Source organism: Periplaneta americana, chromosome 11 (genome assembly GCF_040183065.1).
Source record: "Periplaneta americana isolate PAMFEO1 chromosome 11, P.americana_PAMFEO1_priV1, whole genome shotgun sequence".
NCBI lineage: Eukaryota > Metazoa > Arthropoda > Insecta > Blattodea > Blattidae > Periplaneta > Periplaneta americana.
The window spans coordinates 9,476,896-9,489,054 of NC_091127.1; the positions used below are offsets into that span (position 1 = coordinate 9,476,896).

The window sequence follows — 12,159 nt, forward strand, 5'->3', positions numbered from 1 at the left end:
AAGGTTCCAGTTCCTTTTCTCCATTAAATAAAATATATCCTCAGATATAAACACAGGTTAAGAATACGAAACGAGTCTAATAGCCGGTTTCACCAAGCTTCTTTAAATCAGCACAAACGACTTGTCAACAAATGGATCGTTTAATTTTAACGGGATCTTTAAAAGTTGACTGTTTCACCAAGCCTCGTATCTTTAAAATTAACAGGCGTTTACTAACGAGGGGATTTTGTACATGTATCTTGCATGTTTTGTTTTTCATACGACCATGGCTTCGAAATCGCGAATTTCATTGGTTACATATGATCATGGCTGACTTTGTTTGGCATGAGGAAACAATCATAAGCAAACGGGTAAGAGGCTGTAATTTTAAGAACATCTTCCTAAATACAATATGTTGTCATACCGCAATTAAAAACAAAAATACAGACGCTTTCAAATGTAAATAGTAGGAATGTAGAGCAGTTAAATTGTAACTTCTAAAGGAAATCTAAGAAAATTTAGCGGACTATAAGGTCGACAGCTTCAAACTGATGGCACAATTAATTATATACAAAGCATTCTAAGCAGTTATATTAGGCCTAAATTTAGGACGGGAAATCGCCTCTTCCATAAATTGCATACTACTTTTTCACTGTAATTCATGTAGATTTATTAGTACCCTGTAACAATTTTGCCGTGCTTGTGTGGCAGGATTCAGGAGAGGTGTCATTAAATTGGATTTTAAGGGGTATCCATTGTCTCCTAAAAGAAAATCTCTTTGCACCCTTTTCATTTAAAAGGCATCCTCTGGAATGTTGTGCTATCCGTATAGACCGTAACATTATCTTAAACCGAGAAGAATCTGTTGGAGAGGCGTTAAGTGGGTGATTCCTATCTGTCGTATTCTAACCTATTACAACTAAACTAGCGCTGAGGTAGTTCTGCTGGTTTCAGAAGTGAAAATCGTTGAATTTATAAGTGATTTTTTTGTGGTAATGCAGTTGATCGTATATGCAAGGCATAACAAAAACCTAAACTAATCAAACGTAACCTGTAAAAGATTCGTATGTGCAAGGTGTATAAGCAGAGTACGAAGGAAACTACCTCAGCGCTAGTTTAGCCACAATTTTTCTATGCGGAGCTGTACATAGGCCTATCCAATTGTTTGAATATTGAATGAAAAACAGGATCTTCTATTGCAGAATCTTTTGGCTATATTACTGCCAGAATATACGATTGGGGCATGTACACAATCTATGTTGTCTGTGAGAACAGAAAATTTAGCTATAAGCTTATTAGGCCTATAGAAATAATGACTATTGTAATGTTGATGTACGTCTGATATTTTATTCACATATCTAGACAATACAGCTTTTGATACCCCGTTCATATCATCAATTACTATTTCAAAACTTCCCGCAACATTATTTTAAAACGAGAAGAATCTGTTGAAGAGGCGTTGAGTGGGTGATTTCTATCTGTCGTATTCTAACCTATACAGTATACCGGTATTCAGTTTCTTCTAGAATCATTCTTACTACTTATTTCCTTAATGTGTAGCTTTCGTGGAATTCTTTATCACTTAAATCTTCAAAATGATTATTCCGAGTGTTATTACAACATATAAGTTCGTCGTTGTGTTTAAGTTCTAAATAAAGAACTTCATCACCGAATAATTACGTCCGCCATGTTGTTGACTTCTTAACGCATCGTTACTGTTTTAACGCGACGAATAGGTCCTAATAAATTAACGATGAATTTAAAGATGCGTTAGCAATAATGATACTTGGTGAAACACAAAAACTGACTAACGTGTCATTAAATTATTTAACGAGACGTTATAATGATAACGAAGGTTGGTGAAACCGGCCATAAGACTCACAGCCTGGAATCGATGATTCTTGCATTTAATTCCCAGACTGCAACACCTTTTGGCTACGGAGGTCTTGTGGTTTTCACGGTGGTTAGGTTTGGACGTGAAACTGTCTGCTACGTTTCATTTTTGCGCACTGGTTTCGCTCACCTGCTAGTATTTGAATAATGTCTTACGTAACATAATGATATTCTGTATAAATCACAACTATCAACAATTCTGCTTATGTACATGAAAGAAAAGTATGTGAAAATTTTTTTTAGATTTACAGATGTTAGTGCTGGTAGGATTTCTGATGGATTTTTTATAAGTAAAGTATGTGATTAATGACTTTGGAATTGCAGATAAAATAGTACGAAAAACTTATGCGTCGGTAATGAGGGATCATGAGTGGTTTATAGACGAAAGTTCTTGTATCATATCTCTAGCCTCCTGAGTCCTGAGACATTTTTTGTTTTATTTTTAAAGTTAAATATAAATCTACACTTCAAAAAAGTCTGAAGTTGGATCTTTTCCGAGCAGTAATGGATCAAGTCTTAATTCCAAGCATTCGCCGGTAGGTGACACCAGTCACTTTTGGCTCAGATTATTTGTTCACGATGTTGTGAGCCATAGTGGATCAAGTCACCAAAGCGTCGCATTAATTACATCACAATTGCTTATATTTTATAAATCTAGAATTTGAGAATGGAGCAATAAAATTATTGCTAGTGAAATTAGATAATCCACTAAAGCAAGTTAACTATATCTCAGTATGTCAGTATATCTATGGCTTGTCAGTATATCTTTTTATTAATAATCTTCCTCTTATGTAATCGTGAAAACTTTGTAACTAATTCAATAGATCATAGCATAAATATACGTCAAAAATGACTTTCTACTCCATCGGCAAGTCTATCGTGCTATCAAAAAGGAGTGCGTTATATGGCAGTAAAAATTGTTAATAGCCTCCCTATCGATATAAAAAATGAAACTCAAAACATAAGATTATTTAGGGCCAAATTAAATAAGTATCTAATTTCTCACGCCTTCTATTCTGTAGATGAATTCATGACATTCAATAACACTTCTTGAAATTGATACTAAAACTATTTGTTGTACTAGTAGACTACATTGTAAATCTCGTCTGTATATATTTCATCTAGACTGTGACTATAAATTAAGACTTTATAATAGTATTAAGTTTTTTGACTTGTTCCATATTCTAGCTGTAAAGCAATGTATGAATACCATGGAATTTTAATAAATACAATACAATACAAAACTACATCTCATGGACTTGATCCACTTTAGCTCTGAACGTCTCATATATTAAACCATCTCTGATACGTGACTATCCATAATCTCATACAGCAGAAGCTATAACATAACCTAAAATAGTAGAAGCAAGATAAATGATAGAAAAGTTTAAATTAAGGATGATGAAATAAACATGAATAATTTTAAAAGGTACAATTATTCGAAGAACAGTGTTGGCAAACAAACACAAAAATGCTAGGGAGGTGATAAAAACAAACATGCTAGTGAGGTGATAAAACCAAATGCTAGGGAGGTGCTAAAATTGTAGGATAAGCAGCAAGGATTGGTTAAAACAGATCGTTCTGTGCCGTTTTATTGGTCAAAAGTAGTATGACGTAGTGAAAGTGTAGGCCTAAGTCAGTATAATTTCTCTGACTTGAATGTTAACTTTCCATGTCGGAAGCTTAGATTAAAGTTAGGAAGAGCGCGAGAACAATTTGTGTTGGGGCAGGTTTCCTTGGAATACTCCCGTTTCCAGTGGCGTAGCATGAAATTTTGAGCAGGGAAAGCTAACTCAAGTTGTCTTTCATGCAGTATGAGAAAACGTATTACAAAAATACAGTCTTAAAATAAATAGTAGTCAATTTCAAGTCAGGAGTCGAAGATTGGTTGGAACATCGTAAGTAACACCAATAGGGCATGACCTCAAATGATACGTAGTAAAATATGATTTCACAGTTTACACATATCTCTTAACAAATAGACACGTATACGTATAACATTAGCTCACTCCCTGTCATACTTAGAGAAATCACAATATTAGTATCATTACGTAAGTATGCGTCTGTCTTTTGGTTATGTCCTTCATTGACAGCAAGGGAGTCGGTCATTTGTTTTTTAAATCACACTTTTGTTTGTAAGTCAGTCTTGATAATACAATTGTCCTAAAAAAAAATCAAGTAAATTAGTGTCAGGAACTGTTATTTCGCTCATTGTTTATTATATCAGCCACAATGCACTCTAAACACTTCAACTGAACACAACTGACGAAAAGGGATAACTCGGAAACTAATTATTTTAAATGTTAAAGCTATCTTCTTGCGAGCCTTGCGACTAGGGCAGTTTAGTTAGAAAGGGATGGAAAATCTGCGGGGTGGGTTACTCAGAAGAAACCAGTCTGCTTGGAAGCTGGCGTGTGCAGGCTTCTTGTTTACTGCTGCATCACAAATCATCCTGAGCTGCCGCATCACAATATTTAACGCGTAAATATAAATTCTATTAAAATTAATAAATAATTTTCTCCGTAAACTGCAGGTTTATTATGAAATTATTATTAACTGGGGAAGCTAAGCTTTTTAGCTTACATTGACGCTACGCCACTGCCGTTTCTATGTCCCATTAGGCAGTGCTTGATCTTGCCAGCAAGTTCTTTCCCACTACTTAATAGGGTCGCTACATTTCGCCAGTCACTTTTAGCTGAAATCAGATAAGAGGAGCTGAATAACAGACGACAAGCTATACTTCTTCGTAGACACAGCTTGCTGACCAGAAAGTCTATTTCTCGTGGACTGTGTCCCACCGCCTACTCCACCTCTAGCGAGACTTGAATGGGGTCCATTATAAGGGAAGAGGGGTGACGGCAGTCTTCCTGGAGCTTAGAGTCTCTCCTTGAATGCGGGTCTTTTTTTTACCCATATAACGTTTAAGTCGAGAGAATGCCCTGCTTTGTTACACGTGTTTGAATATTTAAAACACTATTTTCTGCTTCTTGTGAGGAGAGTAGAAAAACATGTAACCACCAAGTTCATGTGTTTCGCGACATCCTTTTCAGAACGGCATGAGGGAAATCGAGTTCAATTGCGAAGGCGCTCCTCGGCCGTAATTTGTTTTTCTGCAGCTGGCAACATTATATACAAGCATGTTTTCGTAATTGCCTAGTGAACAATACACGTGAACATGACAGTTCAGTCATTTTAGAGGCATTCGCACATTTTTCACGAAAAAATAACGTTATGTAATATATTTGCATATTATGTACGGGCTATTCCACATGAAATCGATCAGTAAAAAACCTGGCATTTTTTAATACTCTAATTTTTCCCTATTTATACAACGTGCTGAGGAGAATGCATTTTCAAAAATATACTATCGAAAGTCAAACGGTTTTCGTACTATTGAGCGACAAATTTTCCGTATTTTATAAAAACAAGCCTCTTTCAGCGCTCAGAACTCTGGAACCATTTATTGCAGAACATTGAACGAGAGCTCATTTTGAAGCTGACATTTGGTAGGTTATGTTAAGAAGTAAGCCTTATTTTTATTGTACACAGAGAGACAGATAATCTGATTTTACTTACTTTTAGGCTTTTTGCCCATTTGTAAAAATGTAAAAAATATTGAGAAAAAACCTTGCATTATTAAGAGGGATTCGTCATTGTTTGCTTAGTGGCTCGGCAATAAGTTTCGAGGGTATTAAATAAATTATTTTCACACGCCTAGACTTGAACGGTGGAGTACCGCACGAACTGGCCGAGAGATGAAGATAAGCGAGCGTTGGGCGTCATTTTATTCCTGTGTTTATGAAAACTTGTGATAAAGCTAGCCCAGCTATGCGCTACTAGACGAAAGATCACGTGTTTGTCTCCTGGCCTTGCTTGTCTCGACTAGCTCCCGCCTCACAGTCAACTGGTTAGTTCACGCGCGTACTATTTATTTTCTTTATTTGATATTTTCAATACTTTCTTATCAACGGAACACCATTAAAAAATATGTGTTTATTTGTACTTTCAGTGCGCAATCTAACCATATATTTTTAAAATATTTTTTCGTGGTGAAAGGCGTCTTAATGAAGAAAAATCTAAATTTCTCCATTTCCATAAAAAAGTAAGAAAAACTGTTTACATGTCAATATAAACTTTAACTTCTCAGCATCAAAATAAACCATGATTTTGATCACTGGGTGAAAGGGTTTCAGAGCCACAACAGTTTAAAGTTGCAAATTTTATGAAAATACGATAAATTTAAATATTTTTAATTTAAACACTATGAAGTTCTGATGCCTCAAACTTTGCACAAAGCATTGTATCACAGTTGTCAACGGACAGAAAAAGTTTCATTGTATTTAAAAATTGCAAGGTCAATTTTCTCTATATTTCGGTCGATTTGAGATGGAACAGCCCGTACGTACAAGCATGGTTTCGTAATAGTGAACAATAAACATGAACGTGACAGTTCAGTCATTTTTAGAGGGATTCGCACAATTGTCACGAAAAAATAACGTTATCTAATGTATTTGTATATTATGTACAGTATGTTTTGAATTTTATTAAATATTAAGTTGCAATATATTTGCGAATTTACTCGGTACCGGTATGCTTGATTCGCGCCGACGTGTCTGTAGATGACGACACGGCGGACTACATAACTGTCGTCTTCAATATAACAAAGGCTTGTTAATAAATTTGCTTCCCCTCAAAATCTGCCGCTGACTTATATAGTATATAGCATTTTTCTCCACTGCATAAGTGGTTTTTCTTTTGTCACTGTATGTATACAGGATTAGTTAAAAGTCCCGCACCACCTAAATAACTTTTGAAGCATACGGTTCAGTGACATGAAACTTGGTATGTGAGGATAACCATATACTAAGAACTCAATACTGGTATTACCGAGTTTTTTCTACTTCCGGTTTAATCGGAAGTAACTCCAACTCTCTTATTTTAAATGGAACACCCAATATATTTTATTTTTGAATAGTACTCATTAAGAGCTTTTAAAAAATTATCCACACTTGACACTTCTTTACAAATTCAGTGTTACTAAGTCAAGGAAGCAAAAGTAATATCGAATATTAAAATAATAAATGCACCACCTAATTAACTTTTGAAGCATACGGTTCAGTGACATGAAACTTGGTATGTGAGGATAACCCTACACTAAGAAGTCAATACTGGTATTATCGTTTTTTTCTACTTCTGGTTTAATCGGAAGTAACTCCAACTCTCTTATTTGAAATGGAACACCCAATATATTTTTTTCATTTTTGAATAGTACTCATTAAGAGCTTTTCAAAAGTTACCCACACTTGATACTTCTGTAAAAATTCAGTGTTACTAAGTCAAGGTAACAGAAAAGTGTATCGAATATTAAAATAATTAACGCACGACCTAAATAACTTTTGAAGCATACGATTCAGTGATATGAAACTTGGTATGTGAGGATAACCATATGCTAAGAACTCAATAATGGTATTACCGAGTTTTTTCTACTTCCGGTTTAACCGGAAGTAACTCCAACTCTTATTTTAAATGGAACACCCAATATATTATTTTATTTTTAAATGGTACTCATTAAGAGCTTTTCAAAAAGTACCCACATTCGATACTTCTGTACAAATTCAATGTTGCTAAATCAAGAAAACAGAAAAGTGTATCGAATATTAAAATAATAAAATACTCCTTCCTTAACAAAAACAAAACAAAGCTAGCTCACCTTTAAATTATGTGTTCAAATTGGTAGCCCTCAGCTGCTTTACAATGTGTCACTCGATCATAGAAACCATTTAAGGAATGATTTAACCAGACTTTAGAAATATCTTGCACCACTTCCATTTTTATTTAGCAACACTGAATATGTACAGAAGTATCAAGTGTGGGTACTTTTTGAAAAGCTCTTAATGAGATTAAAAAATAAAAACATATATTGGGTGTTCCATTTAAAATAAGAGAGTTGGAGTTATTTCCGGTTAAACCGGAAGTAGAAAAAACTCGATAATACCATTATGGAGTTCTTAGTTTATGGTTATCCCCACATACCAAGTTTCATGTCACTGAACCACATGCTTCAAAAGTTATTTAGGTGGTGCGGGACTTTTAACTAACCTTGTATAACATTGTTACTCTTAAAATAGACAGTTTCATGGGTGAATGACGAAGAGTCACATATCCGCCATTAGTAAGAAATACTACTAGAGTCAGAAAGTACCGGAACTTCGAGTGGCAACGCCGTGCTCTATAGACAACTTCTCTGCCTTGTCCATGTAGTATGCGACCTGCTCTCCAGGCGTATAGATTCAATGCGAACACGTGTAGATACCTTTGTTGCTGATGGCATATAACCATTTACACAACACCGCCTTCAAAGTACACCCCCTGGGCAGTGACACACTTCTGCCACCGTCCATACCACTTCTCGAAAAATTCGTGCACTCCATCTTTGGTCACTTCCCGCAGAGCGCTTGTCGCAAGAATAGACTCCTCTTGCTTCCCTAGCATTTGTTTAATTTTATCGCTTTCGTAGCATTTATTTGTTTTTATCACTACTCTAGCATTTGTTTCTTTGTTTGCCAACATTTCAAACTACAAATTCTTTACGGTACTATAAAACATGCTTTGCAATCGTCATTTGTTTACAGCATAGACAGTCAACTGAAAATGGCGGCTCCGTTCAAACGTTTTTGTGAAGCTAAAATTAGTGAAATAGAATTTCAGTAAGTTAATTAATATTTTATTGTATTAGAGTACTTTATTTTTTCTAATATTTATATATTACACTTTCTTCTAATCGTGTAATAGTCATTTAAATCCCACTCGAGTTTTGATTTTCTCTAGATAAATCAAAACCTCTACTGAGATTATTTAAAAAAATGCTGTTTTTATACCCAAATTTCCCCAACCCATCCTACTTTATGTGGGATGGTGAAAATAGTTGGAAGTTTATTTTACTTTACATACTCCACTTTTATTTGATTCTCATTAGCAAGGTCCATAAATTCAATGTACGAGTACGTAATTTCAGCCAGAACAATTTGTTTTCGTTAATGTTTGGCGTAAAGATAGCTTCTACTTTGCTTTGATACTTTGGATAATGGTCAAAGCGTAACGTACTTCTAAAAGAGTGTTCTGAACTCATGAAATTTACGACTCAATAAAGTCGTTTAAAGGATGCTATGTGAGCTTGCAGATGACATGTGCGATGCTCTATTGTTGCAACTTCATCAAAATGTGGATGTCACCACTCTCGATTGTTTTATACGGGTTCCTGGCTGTTGTATCAGCACTTGATCGGCGGCGGGGCTCTCCCCTCTGCATGGACAAGTAGATTCAGGACAATGTGAAACCTGATCTTGTTGGGACCTAGGGGAGCCCACTCTTCCAATTTGCTCTCTTACCTTAAATCCGAAGGTCCGCATACCGCTTGCTGTACTTAAGCGAAATATCGTCTGCGGATAATAATAATAATAATAATAATAATAATAATAATAATAATAATAATAATAATTTATTTTAGCTGGCAGAGTTAAGACCGTAAGGCCTTCTCTTCCACTCAACCAACAAAAAGTATACATACTGTACATATGTGTGAACTTACAAGCTACGAAGAACACAACAATATGATTTCGATAAAAGTTACGTAGCCTATATACAAGAGTTACTTATGAATTAAAGATTAAGGCTCATTCACAATGAAAATTAAACATAACACATACCCGGCCCCGGAACAATTTTTCCCTTGAAATTATTCAAATCTGCTTAACAGGGAGATTTAACTGAAAGACTAGATTTGCATAATATATATGTCACTGTGTACGTTAACAGAAAACCACAATTTCAAGTCACACAGAGTTTGTGTGCACTTGATGTGGGTCTCTGGCGTTTCGTCAGCCCACGCGAGTTGTGTGGATATAAAGGGAAAAGTTGAGACGGTGTCGGGTGGAGTTCCCGGGTAGCTCAGTTGGGAGAGCGCTGGTACGTTCAACCAGAGGTCCCGGGATCGATACCCGGCCCCGGAACAATTTTTCCCTTGAAATTATTCAAATCTGCTTAACAGGGAGCTTTACCTGAAAGACTAGATTTGCATATTAATAAACTGTGTAGCAGAATTAAATTAAAATACAATGTTAATATATTACAAATAATATTAGATAATAGAAAGATATTATTATGAGACAATTTTGAAAATACAGCGTTATCAGGATGTATGTCTAAAGAAAGAAGTTACCTTATATTCAGTGATAGTTTAAGACAGTATGATTGAAGTGAATTACTAAGAAGGTTATCCTCTAAGTTATTTTTTTAATGTTTATTGTCTTGCAGCCCCTAATACTTTGTGATAAGGAATTCGATTGTCGCGAGGTGGATACTGTAAAATATGATGAATAACGAGATGTTCTATGAAGAGGTATACTTAGCGTGCCATAGATAAGTGATCTGGTATTTACGTCGTGGTTAAAGTATAGATAAGAGAAACGAGACGAAAGGTAATTTGGTGTTGAGGTGTGCAGAATTCGAAAGAGTAAAGACAAAGAGTGTAAAGTTCTATGTTCTTTGACTCGGAGCCACGAAAGACTTGCAAAGGACGGTGATATGTGATCATATCGTCGGATGTTGCATACGTATCTGACGCACATATTCTGAACTCACTGTAACTTGGCTAACAGTTCAGAACTTAGGTCACTTAACAAAACGTCACAATAATCGAAGTGCAGCATTACTAGGGTTTGTACTAGAGTAAGTTGGACTTACGTGCCTTTAGAAGTAAGCCGGCAATATGTCATTTTTTTATGTTATAAGAATATGCCCTTTGAAAACCAAAGTTTATCTTCTTATTTTATTGATAATAAATTATTCAATTTATGTATGTGTTTTGAAATATTGTTGAAGAATATAAACGTAAATTAATTGAAAACAAGCGTAGTCCAAATTAAGATTTTTTCATTATTTTGTTTCATTTCTCCCTTAGTTTACCTTGACAAGCTCTCTCCACTCGTTTTCCAGGCGATCCCATCCTTGCACGCTGCAGATATAATGGTGGAATCCGTGACGGAATGAACATGACGCCAAGACTTTTCTTGTGACGTCAGTTTACAAAGAACAAACATTAATGTATTTTGTGACATTTGAATGTACGACATCTGTTTCCACGCGATGTTAAAAATGGCGCCTTAACCATCGTGCACTCGTGCTGGCTGCCAATATATATTTTTACTTTAATGCTTTGATAGAGTTTTGCTAACAGTGGTTAACAAAATTGTTACAATAAAAGTCATAGTTTCTGTAATAACAATTTACTTGTGGCCACGACCAACGGGTTGGGAACCCCTGGTCAGAGACCGTTGAGGGAAGCCTCGCAGATGCAAGTTGATCACTTCCGGAGGTTGAAAAAAATTCAATATCACTCCCCTCCCAGCGTTGAACATTACAAAAGAGAATCCGGTAATGGTCGCCCTGACTGTGGATGACCTGATCAAGTGCTAACGACTGTTTAATAAAACTAGCACGTGAAATATTAAAATTCGTGTCTAATGGTGAAATCAAGCCATCGTTTTCTACTCTCGGAGATTTCGCAGCGGTTTTCAGTTAAATGTTAAAGAAATGTTTATGGTGTGGGCAGTTGAATTTTTAATTTTACCTCGAACTGATGGCAATAAAACATCGCAGGCCTTTATTCCCTTATAAATTCTATACTTTTTCCTGCAATCTTTTCTCTTTGATGTTGGTTTTGCAGTAATTTTTGTTTGTTTTATGATACACAGAAAATAGATATGATGCATATCTTAGTTGTGTAAAAATAATTTCATTATTAAATCAGTTATGTACAATTTTTTAAAACAGTGCGTAGAAAGAGCCACGAAAATTTGCTTTTGGAAATGGGGTATTCATTTTCATGTAATTGTTGATGGTATTTGGTTCAGAGTTGTGAAATAATGTCTTGATTTCCAAGATTTATTTATGTATTTATTTATGCATTTATTTATTTATTTATTTACTTATTTATTTATTTATTTGCTTATTTATGTATTTATTTAATTTATCTATTTATTTATTTTATTTATTTAATTGTTTATTTATTTATTTATTTATTTATATTTATTTATTTATTTTATTTTATTTGTTTATTTAATTAATTTATTTAATTAATTAATTTAATAAATCAATTAATTTATTTAATTTAATCAATTAATTAATTAATTTATTTATTTCATTAATTTAATTTAATCAATTAATTAATTTAATTAATTAATTTATTTAATTCATTTAATTTATTTATTTGATTTATTTATTTATTTT

General features: G+C 34.5%; 1 protein-coding gene across 3 annotated transcripts in view; it reads left to right on the plus strand.

Moving 5' to 3' along the window:
* sdk (sidekick cell adhesion molecule) overlaps positions 1-12,159 on the plus strand; it is a 460,070-nt gene that overhangs the window by 355,793 nt on the left and 92,118 nt on the right. The gene's annotated exons all lie outside the window — the stretch shown is intronic.